The 23930-nt window shown below is 45.8% G+C and overlaps 1 protein-coding gene across 3 annotated transcripts in view; it reads right to left on the reverse strand.

Annotated features, from left to right (window-relative positions):
* sema5a (sema domain, seven thrombospondin repeats (type 1 and type 1-like), transmembrane domain (TM) and short cytoplasmic domain, (semaphorin) 5A) overlaps positions 1–23930 on the reverse strand; it is a 192829-nt gene that overhangs the window by 161900 nt on the left and 6999 nt on the right. The gene's annotated exons all lie outside the window — the stretch shown is intronic.

Genomic DNA, 23930 nt, shown 5'->3' on the forward strand with positions numbered 1-23930 from the left:
GGAGAGTGGGAAAGATAGAGGATATGGAAAGTAGAGAGGAGAGATGAGAAATAAGGAGAGGTGAGGAGAGCAGAGGGAGCAGTGGAGAAGGGTTGAGAGTAAGTGTGTGTGGAGAGCGAGAACATGGGATCTCCATACATAACAGACCAGGGTGAGGCAGACCAGGGATAAGGCAGACCAGAGATAAGGCAGACCAGGGGTGAGACAGACCAGGGGTGAGGCAGACCAGGGGTGAGACAGACCAGGGGTGAGGCAGACCAGGGATAAGGCAGACCAGGAATAAGGAAGACCAGGGGTGAGACAGAACCAGAACCTTCCAAAAAATAGGCAAAAACCTAAATGTGTACCGTAGAAGGTTAATGCGACTCCGTGCAGCCAGGGGTGAGACAGACCAGGGGTGAGGCACACCAGGGATAAGGCAGACCAGGGATAAGGCAGACCAGGGGTGAGACAGACCAGGGATAAGGTAGACCAGGGATAAGGCAGACCAGGGGTGAGGCAGGCAGGCAGTCGGACATACGCAGCTGGAAAAGCAAGAGTTACTCTCTACACTGAACGGAAACACCAGGAGAAACTGTGGTTATTTGGACTAGCCTGCACCTACAGTGCTCAAAGCCAAAGTGCTAGCTGCCTCTCTCCTTTTCTCTCTATCTCTCTCTTGCTATACACAGAAGCCTCACAGTTCTAAATATCTACAGGGTATATTGTTTAAGATGTTATTACATTTGTTATTTCTACTAAGATGCTCTAGAATGCCAGAATAGGTATTTTGTCCAATTGAGGAAATAAACGTGTCAGAAAGTCTGCTTTATTTTCATTTATAAAATCCATTAAGCTTAGATGTTATCATACTGGATAGGCCAGGTTAAGAGGTTAAGGCCTAGATTCAAACAGATAGCTTGACACCCACACAGCTGATGTTTTGGCTTGTGTCGGAGGTTTAACTGTGTTGGAGCTGTCAAAATCGGTGAGCAGCTGCTCTTGATCATGGTCAGGAATCCACACTCGTCCCACTGGTGTTAGAAGTTCCAGAACGAAGTGTGGGCTGTATAGAAATAATGATGCTGAAATTGAAAATCATTCAACTAAATGATGAGGATTTTGTATCAGCCTAATCAAGGTGTAGATTACATCTCACATTCCAGTGTTCGAATTTGTAAACCAATGCTGAATGTTTTTTTTCTTTAACCCTACTAAACATCGTTGCCCTCAGGCAACAGAAAACCTTTTTTGCCCCCTCACATGACAATATGTGATGACATGTCTGTAAAAAAATTCAATACAGTGCAGAAGTTGGTATGATATAATCAAATGGGGGAGGGACGTGAGCGCATGGTGTGAGCAAAGGGTAAGATACATTTAATTCTTTTCAATGTTTAAAATAGAGATAACTTGACTACAAAAAATATAGTGCTGGTGTAGGAACCTCTTCAGAACCATATTTGATATGTTTTTAACATATTTTTGTTTTTATATATATTCAAAAAATAATAATTACTATTTGTTGCCTTAGGGCAACATTGTGCAGTTAGGGCAACTTTTTTTTGTTGTTGCCTCAGGGCTACTTTTCAGGGGCCATATCATGCTAATTAAAATACATGTAAATTGATGTAAAATTATGGCCTTGGTTAATGTTTTTGCCAACATATCCACTGACATTCACAGGCAATGGATACAGGGACATTCTATGGGTGAAAGGAGCCTAATTGAGCAGTTAGGATCATACCTTTTGATAGTGAGGACAGTGAGCTTGAGGACAGTGACAGGTAGGAAGAATGGGCCCCAGAATTAGGTTTGAGAGGCAGTGAAATACACTTTTATGCCCAACTTGTATTTTCTTATGAAAAGAGTGCTTGTTTCTACTATGTTTCACTTCATAAATGTTCTGAAAATATCCGATTTTCTTTTGGTGTTTTAGTACTCTTATGGCACAGAGTTGCCCTGAGTAAACGTTTTTATTTGTATTATTACTTGATACATTTATCATGAAGCCAGAACCTTCCAAAAAATAGGCAAAAAACCTAAATGTGTACCGTAGAAGGTTAATGCGACTCCGTGCAGCCAATGGCAATGTCCACTTTAAGTATAATGCCAGGAACCGCTTGTGGATTTGACAGCTCCAACGCAGTTCCACCTCCGACACGCACCGCCAAAACATCCGCTATGCGGATGTCAGCTAAAGCGGATCTGATTGAATAGAGCCCTCTAAGTTGTGCCAACTAGGCACCTTGTTAAAATCTAAAGTATATGTTACGTTTGAATGTCTACATATGCTAATTTTACTGTGAAAACAGCCCCAATCTAATAAAAAACAGCCAGATAAAAACATCCTCAAATTGGGTGAGAGGGAGAGATTCAAAGTCTCTCTATTTCCGCCTTGTTTCCACCCTGGTTTATCAGACAAACATGCTACCCTTGTAAGGAGGAAATTGCCTGTAAAACTTCCTCTGCGAGTGTGTGTGTGTGTAATTGGACAAATTTGGGAAAGGAGTGGGGGGTTCATTTTCCAGGCAGTTTGTAAATAAACACAAATAAAACCAGGTGCAAAACAAAATGCAAAGTTTCCATCAACAGAGAAACGCAGAGCTTCACACTGATAACTAGACTGTTAATGTCAGCAGTTTTTCTTGGGGGCACCCCTTTCCCTAGACAATGAGTTATTTTTCTGTAGATGGTGTGTGTGTGTGTGGTGTGTGTGTGTGCAAGCATGTATGTCCCTGTTCGTGTGTGAGCATGTGTGTTCCTGTCCCTGTGTGTGTGTGTGTGTGTGTGTGTGAGCATGTGTGTTCCTGTCCCTGTGTGTGTGTGTGTGTGTGTGTGTGTGTGTGTGTGTGTGTGTGAGCATGTGTGTTCCTGTCCCTGTGTGTGTGTGTGTGTGTGTGAGCATGTGTGTTCCTGTCCCTGTGTGTGTGTGTGAGCATGTGTGTTCCTGTCCCTGTGTGTGTGTGTGTGTGTGTGTTTGTGCGTGCTGTGTGTGTGTGTGAGCATGTGTGTCTCTGTCCGTGTGTGTTTGTGTGTGAAGTGTATAGTATTGGGCTGATTGTGCTGTAATGAGTGGTGTCTGGGGGTGATTCAAGTAGTGGAGGTCTCATAAATAACGTCCTAATGAGTACCTCCACCCTTCAATTTCATGATGACTGCGAAGACTTTTCCACCCCGCAAACGTCCACAGTGGTGTGTGTGTGTGGGGGGCTACATGTGGTCTGCAGGTGTTACAACGCCCTTCTCCCGGAACACACACACACATTCCATTCTACTCTTTTCAAGTCCCGAGTTAAATATCCTTAAACTTTGTCACCTTTTCCTTTGTGGTGTGTGCGTGGTGGGGGGGGACCAGATGTGAGATTTCACACACACTGAAACTAACTCGTGACCTGTTTGGTACAGAAGAGAGAGCTTGTGAACGTAACCGCCAATTATCCCCCTCTACCTCTCCTCCTTCATTATCCCCTCTCCCTCCTTCATTATCGCCCCTCTAGGAGCTACCTCTCCCCTCCTTCATTATCCCCGCTCTACCTCTCCATTCTTCATTATCCCTCTCTACCTCCCCCGCCTAGGTCATTATGCCCCCTCTACCTCTCCCTCCTTCAGTTATCCCACCTCGTACCTCCCCCTCCCTTATTATTCCCCCTCTACCTCTCCTCCTTCATTATCCCCCTCTCCACTCCTTCATTATCCCCTCTACCCTCCCCCTCTTTTCATTATCCCCCTCTACCTCTCCCTCCTTCATTATCCCCTCTACCTCTCCCTCCTTCATTATCCCCCCTCTACCTCTCCCTCCTTCCATTATCCCCCTCTACCTCCTTCATTATCCCCTCTACCTCTCCCTCCTTCATTATCCCCCTCTACCTCCTTCATTATCCCCTCTACCTCTCCCTCCATCATTATCCCCTCTACCCTCTCCCTCCTTCATTATCCCTCTACCTCTCCCTCCTTCATTATCCCTCTACCTCTCCCTCCTTCATTTATCCCCTCTACCTCTCCCTCCTTCATTATCCCCTCTACCTCTCCCTCCATCATTATCCACTCTACCTCTCCCTCCAAGTCATTATCACCCTCTAACCTCTCCCTCCTTCATTAATCCCTCTACCTCTCCCTCCATCATTATCCCTCTTACCTCTCCCTCCTTCATTATCCCCCTCTACCTCTCCCCTCCTTCATTATCCCCTCTACCTTCTCCTCCTTCATTATCCCCTCTACCTCTCCCTCCCTTCATTATCCCCTCTACCTCTCCCTCCCATCATTATCCACTCTACCTAACTCTCAACTCCATCATTATCCCCTCTACCTCTCCCTCCATCATTATCCACCTACCTCCCTCATCATAGCCCTCTACCTCTCCCTCCTTCATTATCCCCCTCTACCTCTCCCTCCTCATTATCCACTCTACCTCTCCCTCCTTCATTATCCCCCTCTACCTCGCCCCCTCCTTTATTATCCCCCACCCTCTACCTCTCCCTCCCTTCATTATCCCCTCTCCCTCCTTCATTATCCCCTCTACCTCCCCCTCTTTCATTATCCCCCTCTACCTCTCCCTCCTTCATTAATCCCCTCTACCTCTCCCTCCCTTCATTATCCCCCTCTACCTCTCCCTCCTTCATTATCCCCCTCTACCTCCTTCATTATCCCCTCTACCTCTCCCTCCTTCATTATCCCCCTCTACCTCTCCCTCCTTCATTATCCCCCTCTACCTCCTTCATTATCCCCTCTACCTCTCCCTCCATCATTATCCCCTCTACCTCTCCCTCCTTCATTATCCCCTCTACCTCTCCCTCCTTCATTATCCCCTCTACCTCTCCCTCCTTCATTATCCCCTCTACCTCTCCCTCCTTCATTATCCCCTCTACCTCTCCCCTCCATCATTATCCACTCTACCTCTCCCTCCATCATTATCCCCTCTACCTCTCCCTCCTTCATTATCCCCTCTACCTCTCCCTCCATCATTATCCCCTCTACCTCTCCCTCCATCCTTATCCCCCTATACCTCTCCCTTCTTAACAATCAGCAATGCCTCCGTCAGCTTGACCTGTTCTCTACCTCTCTAGAACATTCTCTATGGCTCAGTCACCACTCACCATGAAGCTGTCTGTCTATGGTTAATTACAGGAGATACTTTTCTTAACAACTACAACAATCACACAAAGAGGTAAAAGGGGTCTTTCGGTTCATATAGAGTTTCATGATTGATCAGACATGACTACATTTTATAGTTGGATTTTATTTTTAAAATATCACAATCAAACAAGTAGAAAAAGGTGAAAATGTGAACTTGCAAATTACAATAGTTCTATCTTATATCGTATCTGGCTGCCCATGATATGACCCGCACAGAGACACAGACACATTCAAAGCTATCAATTACTGTGAGGTCATGAATGCCTCTTTCATATCTCAATGGGACCCAGGCCAGAAGGTAACCTATATTTTACTTGCTGAATTAGGGATAATTTAGATTATGATTTGTGACTCAGAAGAGGGGAGAGACATGCACAGAGATGGAGAGTGTGGGAGGGGGGAGGGAGGGAGCAACAGAAATAAGGTGAGAGGGAGAGAGACAGAGAGAGAGAGAGAGAAGAGAGATGAGAGAGAGACGAGAGAGAGAGAGAGAGAGAGAGAGAGAGGAGAGAAGAGAGAGAGAGAGAGAGAGAAGAGAGAGAGATGAAGAGACGAGAGAAGAGAGAGAGAGAGAGAGAGAGAGAAGAGAGAGAAGAGAGAGAGAGGAGAGAGAGAGAGAGAGAGAGAGCCTGAATTATTGATGCGTCTTGCTGATCCTCTGTAGCTCAGCTGGTAGAGCACGGCGCTTGTAATGCCAAGGTAGTGGGTTCGATCTCGCGGACCACCCATACACAAAAATGTATGCACGCATGATGTCATGAACCCTGCGTCCTGAGTCTGTTCCTGCCTGTGTTACCGTTTTTCTGCTCGGTATCTCCTGTTTCCTGAAGGTTCCTGAACGCACCCTGTCCGGTTGCCGGGCGACGTTGCTAGGCGGGTGATCTCTCGATTACCCGCACCTGCTTCTCATCAGCCTCGGCACACCTGGTCCTGATCATCACCCCTTCTTAAGCTCTGACCTGACATCCATTCCCTGCCGGATCGTTAGCCATTAACAGTAGGTTTTGTCAGCGTATCAGCCTCTGAGTACAGTACTAGCGTTAGTTTTGTTATTTTGCACCTTGTTGACCTGCCTTGTACTTACCTCCGTTTTTTTCTGTCTATAGTCATTCTCCCGGAACCTTCACCCAACTCCTGCCGTGCCATCATTTAATCTGCCACTTCACCTCCACCTACTCATCTCCGCCACCCGCTCCGTCTCCTGGATTATTCTGCATCTTTTGAATCTGTAAATAAACACTCACCTTCGGTCAACTCACCTTGTCCTGGTCTGCTTCTGGGTTCTGTCTTAGAGAACTGTGACAGAATGATCCGGCCAGAAATGAACCCAGCGGACCTGGACTCTGTTCGCCATGCCATTACCCATCAGGAGAAGATGTTGGGACAACATAGCACGGCGCTACAGGAGATAGCGTTGTCAGTTCGGAACTTTTCTACCAGTCTGACGAAGATCCAGGCTCAGCTCAGTTTGCCGGTGGAGAATCCACCACCGGTTTCACCCATCTCGCCTGCCGCTTCTGGAGCTGTGCCCTTCCGTGAGCCCAAGGTTCCGACGCCTGATAAATATGAGGGGGATTTGGGAAGATGCCGTTCCTTTCTTATGCAGTGTGGATTAGTGTTCGATCTACAGCCCCACTCTTATGCCACAGACAAGGCTAGGATAGCCTTTGTCATTGAATTGCTGCGTGGTAGAGCCCTGGAGTGGGCTTCAGCCGTATGGGAACGACAGGACACCTGCATGGCTTCATACCAGGAGTTCACGGCAGAGATGAGGAAGCTGTTTGACCATCCTGTCCGAGGTAAGGACGCAGCTAAGCGCCTGTTTTCTCTTCGCCAAGGAGCTCGCAGAGTGGCCGACTTCGTAATAGAATTCAGGACATTGGCTGTGGAGAGTGGGTGGAATGAAGAGTCACTGCAAGCGGCCTTTTATCAGGGGTTGTCGGAGCAACTCAAGGATGAGCTGATCTCCTATCCGGAGCCTAGTGACCTGGACAGTTTGGTCGCTTTGTCTATTCGGGTGGATAACAGAGTTCGAGAGAGAAGGAGGGAGAAGCAATGGGGCCCGTCCAATCAATCAGCTTCTCGGTTCCCAGTCGGGTCAGGAGGTGGACCAGAACGCGTCGATCATTGTCCACCACACGGGATTAGTGGAGAGGTCCTGCCTCCAGATTCTGAACCCATGCAAGTGGGGCGGCACGGGTTAACCAAGGAGGAGCGCCAACATAGACGTGAGACCAACCGCTGCCTCTACTGTGGTAGTTCGGGACATTACATCTCCACTTGTTCCCAGCGGCCGTCAAACTGCCCGGCTCGCTAAGTTTGGGAGGACTTTTAGCGAGCCGGTTTCAACCTCTCAATACCCCTGTCAGACCCCGTTTCCCGGCTACCCTCATGAACAGGAATCAGAGTTTAGCGATTAACGCTTTCATCGATTCAGGTGCCGATGGCAGCTTTATTGATGCCGACGTGGTGGAACAGCTGGGGCTTCCCAAGGAGCGACTACCGGAAGCATTGAAGCTACCACTCTGAACGGCAGTAGTCTGGCACGTATCACGATGAGGACTGAACCGGTTAAGATGCTGTTGTCAGGGAATCATTCTGAGGTTATCTCATTCTTCATTCTGCCTTCTCCCCATGTTCCTCTGGTCCTTGGATACCCCTGGCTGAAGGAACACAATCCCAAGTTCGATTGGGTGACTGGCAAGGTAACTAGTTGGAGCATTGATTGTCATGCTAACTGCCTCAAGACTGCCTGTTCCCATTCTGTTCCCAGTCAGGTCATTGAGGCTAACCCCCCAGATTTGTCCCTGGTCCCCGAAACATATCACGATTTGGGGGAGGGGTTCAGTAAGCATAGGGCTCTGTCACTCCCTCCCCACCGACCATATGATTGTGCCATAAACCTGTTCCCTGGAGCTGTCTATCCCAAGGGACGGTTATACAGCATCTCCCGACCTGAACGTGAAGCTCTGGAGACCTACATAAAGGAGTCCCTAGCTGCTGGTCTCATTCATCCCTCGTCATCACCCCTGGGGGCACGATTCTTCTTTGTGAGTAAGAAGGATGGCTCTCTTCGACCTTGTATTGATTATCGGGGGTTGAATGATATCACGGTCAAGAACAAGTATCCCCTGCCCTTGATGAGCTCTGCCTTCGACTCCTTACAGGGTGCTACGGTGTTCACCAAGCTGGACCTACGCAATGCGTATCATCTGGTCCGGATCAGAGAGGGTGACGAGTGGTTGACTGGTTTCAATACACCGATGGGTCATTTCGAGTATCAGGTGATCAGGTGACGTTTGGACTGACCAATGCTCCAGCAGTGTTCCAGAGTATGGTGAATGACGTCCTGAGAGATATGATCTGTCTTTTTGTGTTCGTTTACCTGGATGACATTCTTATCTTCTCTAAGGAGCCTTCCAGCCACGTCCAGCATGTCAAGCAGGTTCTGCAGCGATTGTTGGAGAATCGCCTGTTTGTGAAGGCCGAGAAGTTTGAATTTCACGCCCACACTACATCCTTCCTCGGGTACATCATCTCCAGGGGAGAGATTAGGATGGACCAAGAGAAGGTTAGGGCGGTTCTGGATTGGGCCCAGCCCGGTACGAGATTGCAGCTCCAGAGGTTTCTGGGGTTTGCGAATTTCTATCGTAGATTTATCCGTGACTACAGCCGTGTGTCCGCTCCTTTAACTGCCCTGACTTCTAGTACCAGAACCTTCAGTTGGAATCCTGAGGCGGACCGAGCATTTCTGGATTTGAAGAGGCGATTCACCAACGCTCCGATTCTCTCTCAACCTGACACTGCCCGTCAGGTTGTTGTTGAGGTGGATGGGTCTGATGTGGGGGTTGGCGCCATCCTGTCCCAGCGATGCTCCACTGACGGTAAACTCCATCCCTGCGCCTACTACTCTCGTCGTCTTTCGTCTGCGGAGAGGAACTACGATGTGGGTAACCGGGAGCTTCTCACAGTGAAACTTGCCTTGGAGGAGTGACGCCACTGGTTGGAGGGGGCGGAGCAACCGTTTGTTGTCTGGACTGACCACAAGAATCTTGCTTACGTGCAATCGGCTAAACGTCTCAACTCCCGTCAGGCCAGGTGGTCGTTGATTTTTGGACGCTTAAATTTTTCCTTGACGTTCCGACCGGGGTCTAAGAACGGCAAGGCGGACGCCTTGTCCCGGATGTTCTCCAAGACGGAGGAGAGTGGGGCCAAGACTGAGACGATTCTTCTCCGGAACCTTGTCGTAGGAGCCGTTATGTGGAGGATTGAGGAGGAGGTTATGGCGGCCCTTCGGACGCAGCCCGGCCCCGGTAACGGTCCACCCGGTCGGTTGTTTGTGCCTCAGTCGGTCCGTTCGGCTGTCCTCCAATGGTCCCACGCCAGCAAGATGGCTTGCCACCCTGGCGTGGCTCGGATGATGGCGCTTCTACGCAGACGATTTTGGTGGCCTGCCATGGGAGAAGATACTCAGAGGTTTGTTGCTGCCTGTCCAGTTTGTGCGCAGAATAAGAGTGCCAATCGGCCCAGCTCTGGACTTCCTCTGCCTCTGAGACGTCCAAGATCCTGGTTAGGGAGGTTTTCAGGGTTCACGGATTGCCCAGTGACATAGTTTCCGACCGTGGTCCTCAGTTCACCTCTGCTGTCTGGAAGTCCTTCTGTTTGGCCATTGGAGCTACAGTCAGTCTCACCTCTGGATTTCACCCCCAATCCAATGGACAGGCGGAGAGAGCCAACCAGAAGATGGAATCCACGCTGCGCTGCCTTGTTTCCGCCAACCCCACCTCTTGGGTCTCTCAGTTGCCTTGGGTTGAGTATGCCCACAATACTCTCCCTACTTCTGCCACTGGGATGTCTCCCTTCCAGTGCCTATACGGCTACCAACCCCCCTTGTTTCCTTCTCAGGAGAAGGATCTCTCGGTTCCCTCTGTCCAGGCCCACATTCGTCGTTGCCACCGGACCTGGCATCGGGCCAGAAAGGCCCTCCTTCGAGTTTCTGACCGGTATCAGCTCCAGGCGAATCGTCGCCGTATTCCATCCCCCGCTTATGCCATCGGAGATAGGGTCTGGTTGGCTACACGGGACCTTCCTCTGCGGACTGAGTCAAGGAAACTGTCGCCGAGGTTCATTGGTCCGTTTGTGGTGGAGGGAGTGATTAATCCGGTTGTGGTTCGACTCAAGTTACCTAGGACGCTCAGAGTCCATCCCACCTTCCATGTCTCCTGCCTCAAGCCTGTTCTCCTCAGCCCTCTGTTGCCCCCTCCGCCTCCTCCTCCTCCTCCTCGGATGATCGGAGGAGGTCCTGTCTACACGGTGCGCCGCATCATGGATTCCAGACGGCGGGGCCGGGGATTCCAGTATCTCGTGGACTGGGAGGGGTATGGTCCTGAGGAGAGGAGTTGGATTCCTCGGCGTCAGATCCTTGATGCTGACCTCCTTCGTGACTTCTACCGCCTCCATCCTGGCGCTCCGGGTAGTCCGCCCGGTGGCGTTCGTAGGAGGGGGGGTACTGTCATGAACCCTGCGTCCGGAGTCTGTTCCTGCCTGTGTTGCCATTTTTCTGCTCGGTATCTCCTGTTTCCTGAAGGTTCCTGAACGCACCCTGTCCGGTTGCCGGGCGACGTTGCTAGGCGGGTGATCTCTCGATTACCCGCACCTGCTTCTCATCAGCCTCGGCACACCTGGTCCTGATCATCACCCCTTCTTAAGCTCTGACCTGACATCCATTCCCTGCCGGATCGTTAGCCATTAACAGTATGTTTTGTCAGCGTATCAGCCTCTGAGTACTAGCGTTAGTTTTGTTATTTTGCACCTTGTTGACCTGCCTTGTACTTACCTCCGTTTTTTTCTGTCTACAGTCATTCTCCCGGAACCTTCACCCAACCCCTGCCGTGCCATCATTTAATCTGCCACTTCACCTCCACCTACTCATCTCCGCCACCCGCTCCGTCACATCTCCTGGATTATTCTGCATCTTTTGAATCTGTAAATAAACACTCACCTTCGTTCAACTCACCTTGTCCTGGTCTGCTTCTGGGTTCTGTCTTAGAGAACCGTGACACATGACTGTAAGTCGCTTTGGATAAATGCGTCTGCTAAATGGCATATTATTATTATTATTATTATTATTAGAAGGACCTTTTTTGTCAAAAGAAAAGTTGGGACACCTGAAATGGCGCTGAGATATGGGACTGTCCAGGGATGACAAGTGCAGCAACATGGAAAAATATGGTTTAAACCATGACACAGAGATGGGGGTGCTTGTTTAATTTGGAATAAGCTTTTATTTGAATATTTAAAAAAATCAGCAGTACAAATTGCATTTTAAACAAATAGGAGAATGGTCAATTAGAATTATTTAGAGACCCTCCCCCCACACATCATGTGTCACCCATCTGTGCCTTATGTAATTTGCACTCTGCCTAACACCCAGTTCACACAACCAGCAATACTGTAAAGGTGCTTTAAGAGAAAGAGAGGGGTGGTAGACAGGGAGTGGAAAAAGTGAAAAAGAGAGAGGATGAAGGGTGTGAAGGGTGTGAAGGAGAGAAGGCCAACTCAGTAGGAATATCAGTTCCTATAGAAATCAATAGCCTATAGAGACACAGAGTTGTGTTCATCCTCACTCACCCTTAACACATCCTTTCCCTCTCCCTGTTTTTCTAAAGTCAATACAAAGATGTGAACAAGTAAAACAACACTTCCTCTCTGTCTCCACCCTTAACCACTGGTGCCAGGAAGCTTCTTTCACACCCAGAAAACAGAGAGTAGAGAGAGAGAGAGAGAGAGAGAGAGAGAGAGAGAGAGAGAGGCCCACCTATTACCACTACGAGATACGAGAGAGTCTGAGGAGCGGAGTGGCGAAAGAGATTTCTACTTTTCAATTCACATTACATCGTTGCCTTACCTTTCGTTGTGGCTGGCAACGCAACATTCTTGGTCCGCAGCTCAAATATCAAAGTAGCACAACTATTTAACAATGACATAAACGTTTCTTCTAAAATATATTACACTATTGAATATTGCAAACAAACCACATGACATTTTTGAATAACGCAACAATTCAGAAGCATGTGCTGACAATTCAAGGGTTTATCTTCTCATCTGTAGAACATTTTAGCTTAAAGACAAAAGCACAGAGTTGCTAACAGCCTTCCTTCATCAAGAAACATTAACCCTCTCATATGAATATTTAAGTACAGGAGACCTACCTTACAACATTACAACAAACCAGGCTTCATTTTGATAACAACCACAGCAGCAGGTAACCTAGAGAAGCCTATGCGCTCTGATCCCATCTGGGCCAGGGGAAACGTAACATCATGTTTTTATAGCTATGTATTTAAAGTCTAAAATAGGCCTATTTATTTGTGTTCTGAGAAAATGTGAATGTGATCAAATTTGGTTTATATTCAAACTTTGGGTGGTTAGGCTTCCTAGGCCTTTTTAATAAAAAATGATTGACTGGAATTAATCAATCAACACAATAGTGATGCCATACTGTATGAGTATGTTTTTAATTACAGATGCAAATGCCTACATCCTGCAACCCTGCATACAGCCAGCTCAGCCCTGTTAGTTTTATTGTCCAATCGCAGTTGTCTCTTTTTCTGTGTAAAGGGATTTAATGTTTTCGTCCTCCCTAGGGCCAGCAGTTTTTCCAGAAGTAATTTTTGAAACCATATGACCTGATTAGAAACATTATCTGGTCCTATCATAGCCCATTTGAAGCTGATTTATTACAGCTGATTTATTACTATGTCATACGCTACAACTAGGGTCGGGAGTTAGTTAGGTTAGCTTACTACCAGATCAGGAAAAACTCTGGGCCCTAGTTAAAACATGTCCCCCCCCCCACCACTCTGGGACCTGTGGTGCCACCTCTGTAATCACCAGAAAATGTTACAAATGAAAAAACATATCCTATTTGTATGATCTAGATTTTACAACCTTTGGTGGTGAGGATGGGCTTCCATCGTTTTATGTGGCTCAGTGCAGCCGGCAGCTACTGCAGTAATTCCAGAATGTAAGAGGCTGTTACAGCAATTTCAGGTAAAAACTCAATAAAACAAGTCTCAAATATTAGAAAAATGTCTATACATATCAGCTTTTTCAAAAACATTGCTCTGCTATTTCCATTTATACTGTAGGAGTGTTGGCTCAACAAGACATTTCTGCTGACACTGCCCTGCTTCAAGGGGGCCAACTGTCGGGCTAGTGTTGTGCGCTACCTCTGGAGGTAGCGGTCGAGACGTAGTAAGTACGCAAGTTTACATTTGAGTAATATGTGTAGCTGACGGTATTGTTATGAAAAGTCTAGTAAGTGTAAAGAGGCTCATAAAGAGGAGAGGAGAGAGAGAGAGAGAGAGAGAGAGAGAGAGAGAGAGAGAGAGAGAGAGAGAGAGAGAGAGAGAGAGAGAGAGAGAGAGAGAGAGAGAGAGAGAGAGAGAGAGAGAGAGAGAGAGAGAGAGAGAGAGAGAGAGAGAGAGAGAGAGAGAGAGAGGCAGAGAGAGAGAGAGAGAGAGAGAGAGAGAGAGAGAGAGAGAGAGAGAGAGAGAGAGAGAGAGAGAGAGAGAGAGAATTATATCCCATATCTCCCATATCTATTGGCGAAATACCACAGTGTGCCATCACAGTAGCAAGATTTGTGACCTGTTGCCACAAGAAAAGGGCAACCAATGAAGACCAAACACCATTGTAAATACAACCCATATTTATGTTTATTTATTTTCCCTTTTGTACTTTAACTATTTGCACATTGTTACAACACTGTATATAACCATAATATGACATCTGAAATGTCTCTATTCCTTTGGAATTTTTGTGAGTGTAATGTTTACTGTTAATTTTTTATTGTTTATTTCACTTTTGTTTATTATTTATTTCACTTGCTTTGGCAATGTAAACATATGATTCCCATGCAAATAAAGAGAATGAGAAATGATCCCACATAACAGGAACTTTGTTTCAGAGGGGGGCAGGTCTCCTCCTGAGGCGGGAAGCTATTTTTAGTGTGTTGCAGCAGGATATGGTTCCGCTGAATAGCCCCTCCCCCCTAGCTACTTAGTGTTATTACACTTTTCAATCAAAACAGGTAGGAGGAAGTTGCTGGGGTATGGCAAAACAACCACCCTGCCTGATTTGAATCCGATGTTTCGATCCTCAACACTCCAAAGTCATCATCTCAAGGGTAAACCCAGTCCTGTCCTCTCATTACCATTGTAAAATATAGCCATCTTTGGGAAATTGGAACCAGTCTCTGTTGAAACCTGAGTCTGTCCTTCCTGCCTCTTTAACCCAGCCGCCGGCCTCTCTAACCCAGCCGCTGGCCTCTCTAACCCAGCCTCTGGCTTCTCTAACCCAGCCGTCGGCCTCTCTAACCTAGCCGCCGATCTCTCTAACCCAGCCGCCGACCTCTCTAACCCAGCCGTGAGACCTCTCTAACCCAGCCGTGAGACCTCTCTAACCTAGCCGCCGACCTCTCTAACCCAGACACCGGCTTCTCTAACCCAGCCGCCGGCCTCTCTAACCCAGTCGTGAGACCTCAGGACCTCAGGATGGCTGGTACAGTAAAAACCTCTGAAAACAGAGACGCATGAGAAACAAACAGGCTATCTGTAAATATTCGGCATCATCTACCGTAAATCTAGATTCAGGCTTGTTTTGGACCTCTCAATGACTATGATATTGATAATACTGTATTCTCATTGTAGCACAAGGATAATGATGCATCACTATCATTAGGGGAATCTATTTTATTCAGCTATAAGTATTTATCTTATTTCATTCAAAAGTCATCCCACTTAAGAGTTTAAATGCTTTTCACAGAAACATACGGTATAGATTTCAGCCCTGAAATATAAATGACACCTCTCTGGAGCCTCTCTGGAGAGCGGATCTGGTATTGACTTTCTACGTGCTTTGTATCAACCACAGAGTGCTTTGGCTCTCCCAGAATCACAGCCCAGTGAAGGTGGAAGCAAGTCATCTCTATACTTATCTAAGGTCAGTTTTAACATATGTAGCAGTGGTAGGAAAGGTCAATGGGGGGGGGGGGGGGGGGGGTTACGTAGTAACAGAATGACAAGACACTAGGCAAATAATTTCAGCAAAACATTATTGTGTTTTGATGCATTTCTAATACCTTTTAGTAATGCTTAAGACCCCATCTGTGACTAGAGGCCTTTGCTTATTCCTAATTTTTAGGATGGAAAATGGTTGAAAAAGCGTGGCTCATGGGTCCTTTTACATGGAAATGACCCTATGTCTGGATGGCTTTGTTGCAATGGAAAAGCAGGGATGTTGATGATAGCATCAGAGTCATGCTTGGTCCTGTTGGATTTGGTTATCGTACTCCAAATGTTTGGATAAGGGTTGAATAGTTATTAGCAAAGTATACACAAAAACAGAGAGCATATCACTTTTGTTCTCTTTCTCTCTCAGTCCCTTTCTTTATCTCTCCCCCTCCTTCCTCCATCTCTCCTGTCAGATCTCCTCTGACTCCTCTGTGGCCCAGGGGCTTGGTGCTGGTCTACTTGTCAGATACCAAGACAACCTCTCTCTCTCTCTGTGTATGTGTGTGTGTTTGTGTTTGTGTGTGTGTGTGTGTCCGTGAGCCTGCCTGCTTGTGTAAGAGTATAAACAAACTCTTCAGCAGTTGTCAGGAAAAATGTTGTGCCTCCTACAGAATCCTTAATAAACAACCCAGTTCAGTCCCCAGCACACGAGGCAGAAAAGAATAGGACAGAGTCAGCTTTCGAATGTATCTGCCTCCAAATCTCAGGAGGATTCAACTACACCAGAATAGGAATCACGTTCTCTTGTTTCACAACCAGCCGAATCAGACTGGTGTACCGGTTACTAATAGTGTCTGGAAAAAGGGGCACTCCTCGTGATAACGCTCAAGTTTCTCAATTGTCTTTCAGGTTAACCGAGGGTTATACATCGCCTCAAGTGCCTGAGCTGTCGGTTAACACAATACATGGCTAGACGATTGATAGGCAAGTGTACCGTACATACTGTACCATACTGTTGCGAAATCTCACCCCACACAAAGGGAGTAACTTTAAACCTGCGCTCATACAACAGACTACAGTAGCATTCAACTCCAAATAACTATTTATCTAGAACGCAGCTCCCTAATCTAACTATCCAGTCAGTGAGAGGTGCGTTCAACATGGAGCTGTGGTTTTCCACTGTTAAAACATCCCTTGCCCACATAGCCTTTTGACTGAGCAGTTCTTTCAGGGCAGAATAGAAACATGTGTTATTCAGAGCCAATGGTTCAGACCACGCATCCTGCCTGTGGTTCACCTTTAGGACTGAGACAGCATTGTGTCTGTAGGGACACACTCACACACACACACACACACACATAAACTCACCAATAAAGGACATGACTCACAGGAGCCCATGTCTGGAGCCACAGTGTGTGTGTGTGTGTGTGTGTGTGTGTGTGTGTGTGTGTGTGTGTGTGTGTGTGTGTGTGTGTGTGTGTGTGTGTGTGTATGCGTGCGTGCGTGCATCTGTTCATGTGTGTGTGAGCGTCTGTGTGGACTGGGGTATGCAAGGACTGTGTGCTTGTTAGGAAAGCAGACATGTGGAGAACTGACTGGTAGACCACCTAGCTGCTCCTTTCATTAATTAATATCTCTAGACAGAGAGCTACTCCCTCCCTCCCTCCCTCCCTCCCTCCCACTCTTTAATTCTCCCTCCCTCTCTCAATCCTTTCCCTCCCTCCCTCCCTCCCTCCCTCCCTCCCTCCCTCCCTCCCTCCCTCCCTCCCTCCCTCCCTCCCTCCCTCCCTCCCTCCCTCCCTCCCTCCCTCCCACTCTTTAACTCTCCCCCCCTCCCTCCCTCCCTCCCTCCCTCCCTCCCTCCCTCCCTCCCTCCCACTCTTTAACTCTCCATCCCTCCTTCTCTTCCTCCCTCCCTCTCCCACCCGTGTAGGTCTGTGTCAGTGATAGATGGAGTCCATAGACAGAGATGGGCCCCTACAGAGCAGCTGGGGCCCCTGGGAACACCCAGTCCAGTGCATATAGAGAAAAACTCACTACATTAAGCTGCATCTCCCTCCCTCCAATCCCGCTCTCTCAATCCTCTCCCTCCGTCTCTCTGTCTCTCTCATTTACTCTGTTCTGTAGGCTATGCACCGGAAACCTCTTTCTCTGTTTCCTTTTCTCACCTTTCTCTTTCAATCTTCATCATCCTCCCTTTCTTCTCTCACTGCTGTCTGTGGATCACCCTCTCTTTCACAGACATACTGTACACACTATCTCTCTCTCTATCTGCCTCTCTGCCGCCCTCCTATTTTTCTGCATGACCATGCAACAAATCTGTAGAGTTTGATCTTTTTGATAAGATCACACAATCTCCCAAAGAATTCAGCTTTGGTTTTTTATTTCTGTCATCGATTGGCGCATCTTTTTAAATATGAAAGTCATTACCATTCACCAAACGCAATTAATGAATCTCACATGGACTTAAACGCTGCTGCATGAAAAGGCTCGCTTATCGTAAAGACACACAATATCTAGATACAACACAGGAAGCAACATCCCTGAGGATTTAGGATCCATTTAAAACATGCATAAAATATTTACTGTGCTTCTATAGTCTTCTGATGGGTTTTACATTTATACAGTACTGAGCTGCTCTGTGGAAGGTGCAAGAGCTATGTCTCTTACGTTCAGGAAAAACTCCAGGCCACAGGCTGCTGTGTGAAACACACAGGACAGAACTGAAATAAAATACGACTACCAGAGGCTATGAAAATATCCTCTTATTGACTCCTCACTGCCATTCATCTCACTTAGGGAAAGAGAAAGCAGGAGAGAGAGAGAGAGAGAGAGAGAGAGAGAGAGAGAGAGAGACATTTCTATTATAACTTTGTATTATTATATATATTTGTTTATATTTCACTCTGCATTGTTGAAAAAGGACCCTAAAGTAAACATTTCACTGTTAGTCTACACCTGTTGTTTACGAACATGTGACAAATACAATTTGATTTGATTAATTTGATTCTCTCTCTCTCTCTCTCTCTCTCTTCCTCTCTCAGCAGTCTAATTCTAACTCTAACAAGCAGAACAGACTCCAGATCAACAGATCAACAGCACCTTTAATTCTGTATAAAGGACTCCTGTTAGTAGTAATTTAAGTCCATCTTTATTTTACTACTCATTCACAAACACCAATTGACACGATCCCTCCTGAGAAAACAGGCATCCGAGATTGTTTCAGATTTAGAACACAAGACATATTTCCATGATCCAGTAGGGAAGTGAGGTGTCAGGTTTGGGTGCAGGAAGCAGGAAGCAGAGCTAGCTGTAGTGTATTAGTGGAAGGTAATAGAACGCTGGTTTGCTGCTTCTAATTCTGTTTGACGTGTGGACATGTCAGGCCCGTTCCATACAACCCACAGCCATTCACTCATTCAGGAACCCAAACAGCGGTGAGAATAATAACACAGCCAGTAACAAGTCTCTCTGCTTCTACCTCTCTGGTGGGAATTGAAATCATTTCAATCTAGAACCCAGCGTGAAATTGCTACAGTTTATGCTGCTGCTTTTTCTGGGGTGTGTCCCGTGAGGGTGTGTGTGTGTGTGTGTATACTGTAGGTGCGGGCATTCGGTGTGTGTGTGTGTGTATGTGTGTGTGTGTTTGCAAGTTGTGGGGCAATAGTCGTAGCTAATTGCTTGTCATAGAGAGATTGAAACTGAGTAGAGTGAGGAAAGAGGAAGGGAGAGAGGAAGAGAGAGGACGGAAGAGGAGGGGAGAGGAGGGGAGAGAAGGGAAGAGGAGGGGAGAGGAGGGAAGAGAGAGGACGGAAGAGGAGGGGAGAGGAGGGGAGAGAAGGGAAGAGTGAGGACGGAAGAGAAGGGGAGAGGAGGGGAGAGAAGAAGAGAGAGGACGGAAGAGGAGGGGAGAGAAGGGAAGAGACAGGACAGAAGAAGAGGGGAGAGGAGGGGAGAGAGGAAGAGAGAGGACTGAAGAGGAGGAGAGAGAGGGGCCCCAAACCATGACAATGCATGACTCACTTCACCTCAGATGAAACATCTGAAATGGAACACCGGTACCTGATCAATACATGTCTTTCACTCCTCGTTCCTTCAAACAGTGTGCCATCTCACCTTTTTGTATAAACTGGTCCCCTATCCACTGCCAGAAATAAATTCAGCAAAAAAAGAAACGTCCCTTTTTCAGGACCCTGTCTTTCAAAGATAATTCGTAAAAATCCAAATAACTTCACAGATCTTCATTGTAAAGGGTTTAAACACTGTTTCCCATGCTTGTTCAATGAACCATAAACAATTAATGAACATGCACCTGTGGAACGGTCGTTAAGACACTAACAGCTTACTGATGGTAGGCAATTAAGGTCACAGTTATGACAACTTAGGACACTAAAGAGGCCTTTCTACTGACTCTGAAAAACACCAAAAGAAAGATGCCCAGGGTCCCTGCTCATCTGTGTGAACGTGCCTTAGGCCTGCTGCAAGTAAGCATGAGGACTGCAGATGCGGCCAGGGCAATAAATTGCAATGTCCGTACTGTGAGACGCCTAAGACAGCGCTACAGGGAGACAGGACGAACAGCTGATCGTCCTCGCAGTGGCAGACCACGTGTAACAACACCTGCATAGGATCGGTACATCCGAACATCACACCTGCGGGACAGGTACAGGATGGCAACAACAACTGCCCGAGTTACACCAGGATCGCACAATCCCTCCATCAGTGCCCAGACTGTCCGCAATAGACTGAGAGAGGCTGGACTGAGGGCTTGTAGGCATGTTGTAAGGCAGGTCCTCACCAGACATCACCAGCAACAATGTCGCCTATGGGCACAAACCCACCGTCGCTGGACCAGACAGGACTGGCAAAAAGTGCTCTTCACTGACAAGTCGCATTTATCGTCGAATGAGCGTTATACCGAGGCCTGTACTCTGGAGCGGGATCGATTTGGAGGTGGAGGTTCCGTCATGTTCTGGGGTGGTGTGTCAAAGCATCATCGGACTGAGCTTGTTGTCATTGCAGGCAATCTCAACGCTGTGCGTTACAGGGAAGACATCCTCCTCCCTCATGTGGTACCCCTCCTGCAGGCTCATCCTAACATGACCCTCCAGCATGACAATGCCACCAGCCATACTGCTCGTTCTGTGCGTGATTTCCTGCAACACAGGAATGTTAGTGTTCTGCCATGGCCAGCGAAGAGCCCGGATCTCAATCCCATTGAGCACGACTGGGACCTGTTGGATTGGAGGGTGAGGGCTAGGGCCATTCCCCCCAGAAATGTCTGGGAACTTGCAGGTGCCTTGGTGGAAGAGTGGGGTAACATCTTACAGCAAGAACTGGCAAATCGAATATTCATAGCAGACTTCGAAAAGGCATTTGATAAAGTACGATTAAAAATAAAGGTGTCATTGTACACTGATGATTCATGTTTTCTTTTAAATCCACAACTTGAATCCCTCCACAGCCTCATAGAGGATCTAGATACATTTTCTAACCTCTCTGGATTACAACCAAATTATGATAAATGTACTATATTACGTATTGGATCACTAAAAAATACAATTTTTAATTACCATGTAGTTTACCAATAAAATGGTCTGATGGTGATGTGGATATACTCGGAATACATATCCCAAATGAAATAAATGATCTCACTCCAATACATTTTAATAGAAAGTTAGCAAAAATAGATAAGATCTTGCTACCATGGAAAGGTAAATACCTGTCAATTTGTGGAAAAATCACCCTGATTAACTCTTTAGTATTATCCCAGTTTACCTATTTGCTTATGGTCTTGCCTACACCTAGCGAACAGTTTTTTAAATTATATGAGAAAAAAATATTCCATTTTATTTGGAATGGCAAGCCAGACAAAATTAAATGGGCCTATTTATATAATGCATATGAATTCGGAGGACAGAAATGATTAAATATTAAAGCATTAGACCTATCACTAAAAGCTTCAGTCATACAAAAGTTATACTTAAATCCGAACTGGTTCTCTAGAAAATTAGTAAGATTGTCTCACCCAATGTTCAAGAATGGCCTTTATTTCCCCCTTTATTCAGATTACAACCTTTCACTTTAAGTTATTTGAAAAGGAAATAATCTCCCAAATATCACTATTTCTAAAACAAGCCATAGAAAGTTGGTTGCAATTTCAATTGAATCCTCCAGAAACGACAGAACAAATAATGCAACAAATATTGTGGTTAAACTCAAATATACTAATTGATAAAAAACTTATTTTTTTTAAAAGGTATAATCTTCGTAAATGATATTATCGGTAGGACTGGTGGAGTTATGTTGCACATGCAGCTAACAAAAACATATGGAAATGTCTGCTCTACCCAAAATTAAAACCAAATAATTGCAGCATTACCGCAAAAATTGAAAAGGAAAGTGGAAGGGGGAAAAAGTAAGGAACTTGTCTGTCGGCCTTGCATTAAAGAATATAATTGGTTAAAGAAAATTGTGATAAATAAAAAAGTATACCAGTTTCATTTAAGGACCAAAGGATTGACAGCCATCCCATATAGATTGAAAAATAGTTGGAAAGAGATTTTTGACGTACCGATTCCATGGCATAGTGTTTATGAATTGGGCTACCGAGTGGCGCAGCGGTCTAAGGCACTGCATCTCAGTGCGTGAGGCGTCACTAAAGATCCCCTGGTTCGATTCCAGGCTGTATCACAACCGGCCGTGATTGGGAGTCCCATAGGGCGGCGCACAATTGACCCAGCGTCGTCCGGGTTTGGCCGGTGTAGGCCGTCATTGTAAATAAGAATTTGTTCTTAACTGACTTGCCTAGTTAAATAAAATAAAATAAAAAATGAATTGATACGCAAAACGACGCTGGATTCAAAACTTAGAATTTTTCAATTTAAATTATTATTATTATATTATTATTATTATTATTGTGACCAATATAATGTTATTTATATGGGGGATACAATCTTCCCAGCTCTGCAGATTTTGCTGCGAAGAGACAGAATCATTAGATCATTTGTTTTGGTACTGTCCATTTGTAGCTTGTTTTTGGACACAGGTCCAGGAATGGCTAAAGGATTGCAATATTTACCTGGAGCTAACCCTGCAGATAGCACTACTGGGTGACCGATAATATAATAATACTTTTAGCAAAAATTATTATTTTCAATTTATGATCTGTAGAAACAATGAGAATAGAAAGGTTCAGAACTTGTAAAACAACACAGTACAGTTGAAAAATATATGGCAAATAGAAATCCAATATGGATGGTGTTAAGAGATAGATGGGAGGTATTGAATGGAGTTGAAGGATGGGACTAATAACAACTAACAACAACTAATAACAACAAGATAACTAATGTAAAGCATACTGTGTCCATAATAAGTATATAGGTTATAGGTTGAGAGCTTTTGTGAAAGAGCACAGTTAGAAAAATATGGCATATAGAAGCAAACCAGATGGACATCATGAAAATGATCGGAGGAAGTTCAGGAGTAAAAACAACAAAATATTATTATTGTAGAATTTACTGTGTCCATAAAATGTATATAGTATGTATGGGCTGGAAGTAGAGGCCTAAGCGTTGTTGTTCACTAGTTTACTCCAATTGGGGAAGGGGTGGTGGGGTTGGAAAGTAATGAAGGGAAATATAATCTTAAAAAGGATATGTGTGTGTGTATGGATGTATGTATATATGTATGTATGTATATATATTTATGTGTGTGTATGTATGTGTATATGTGTATGTGTGTATATGTGTATGTGTGTGTATATATATATATATATATATATATATATATACAGTGGGGAGAACAAGTATTTGATACACTGCCGATTTTGCAGGTTTTCCTACTTACAAAGCATGTAGAGGTCTGTAATATTTATCATAGATACACTTCAACAGTGAGAGACGAAATCTAAAACAAAAATACAGTAAATCACATTGTATGATTTTAAAGTAATTAATTTGCATTATATTGCATGACATAAGTATTTGATCACCTACCAACCAGTAAGAATTCCAGCTCTTACAGACCTATTAGTTTTTCTTTAAGAAGCACTCCTGTTCTCCACTCATTATCTGTATTAACTGCACCTGTTTGAACTCTTTACCTGTATAAAACACACCTGTCCACACACTCAATCAAACAGACTCCAACCTCTCCACAATGGCCAAGACCAGAGAGCTGTGTAAGGACATCAGGGATAAAATTGACCTGCACAAGGCTGGGATGGGCTACAGGACAATAGGCACGGAGCTTGGTGAGAAGGCAACAACTGTTAGCGCAATTATTAGAAAATGGAAGAAATTCAAGATGACGGTCAATCACCCTCGGTCTGGGGCTCCATGCAAGATCTCACCTCATGGGGCATCAATGATCATGAGGAAGGTGAGGGGTCAGCCCAGAACTACACGGCAGGACCTGGTCAATGACCTGAAGAGAGCTGGGACCACAGTCTCAAAGAAAACCATTAGTAACACACTACGCCGTCATGGATTAAAATCCTGCAGCGCACGCAAGGTCGCCCTGCTCAAGCCAGCGCATGTCCAGGCCCGTCTGAAGTTTGCTAGAGTGCATTTGGATGATCCAGAAGAGGATTGGGAGAATGTCATATGGTCAGATGAAACCAAAATATAACTTTTTGGTAAAAACTCAACTCGTCGTGTTTGGAGGACAAAGAATGCTGAGTTGCATCCAAAGAACACCATACCTACTGTGAAGCATGGGGGTGGAAACATCATGCTTTGGGGCTGTTTTTCTGCAAAGGGACCAGGACGACTGATCCGTGTAAAGGAAAGAATGAAT

Source organism: Coregonus lavaretus (assembly GCF_964263955.1).
Source record: "Coregonus lavaretus genome assembly, chromosome: 34".
NCBI lineage: Eukaryota > Metazoa > Chordata > Actinopteri > Salmoniformes > Salmonidae > Coregonus > Coregonus lavaretus.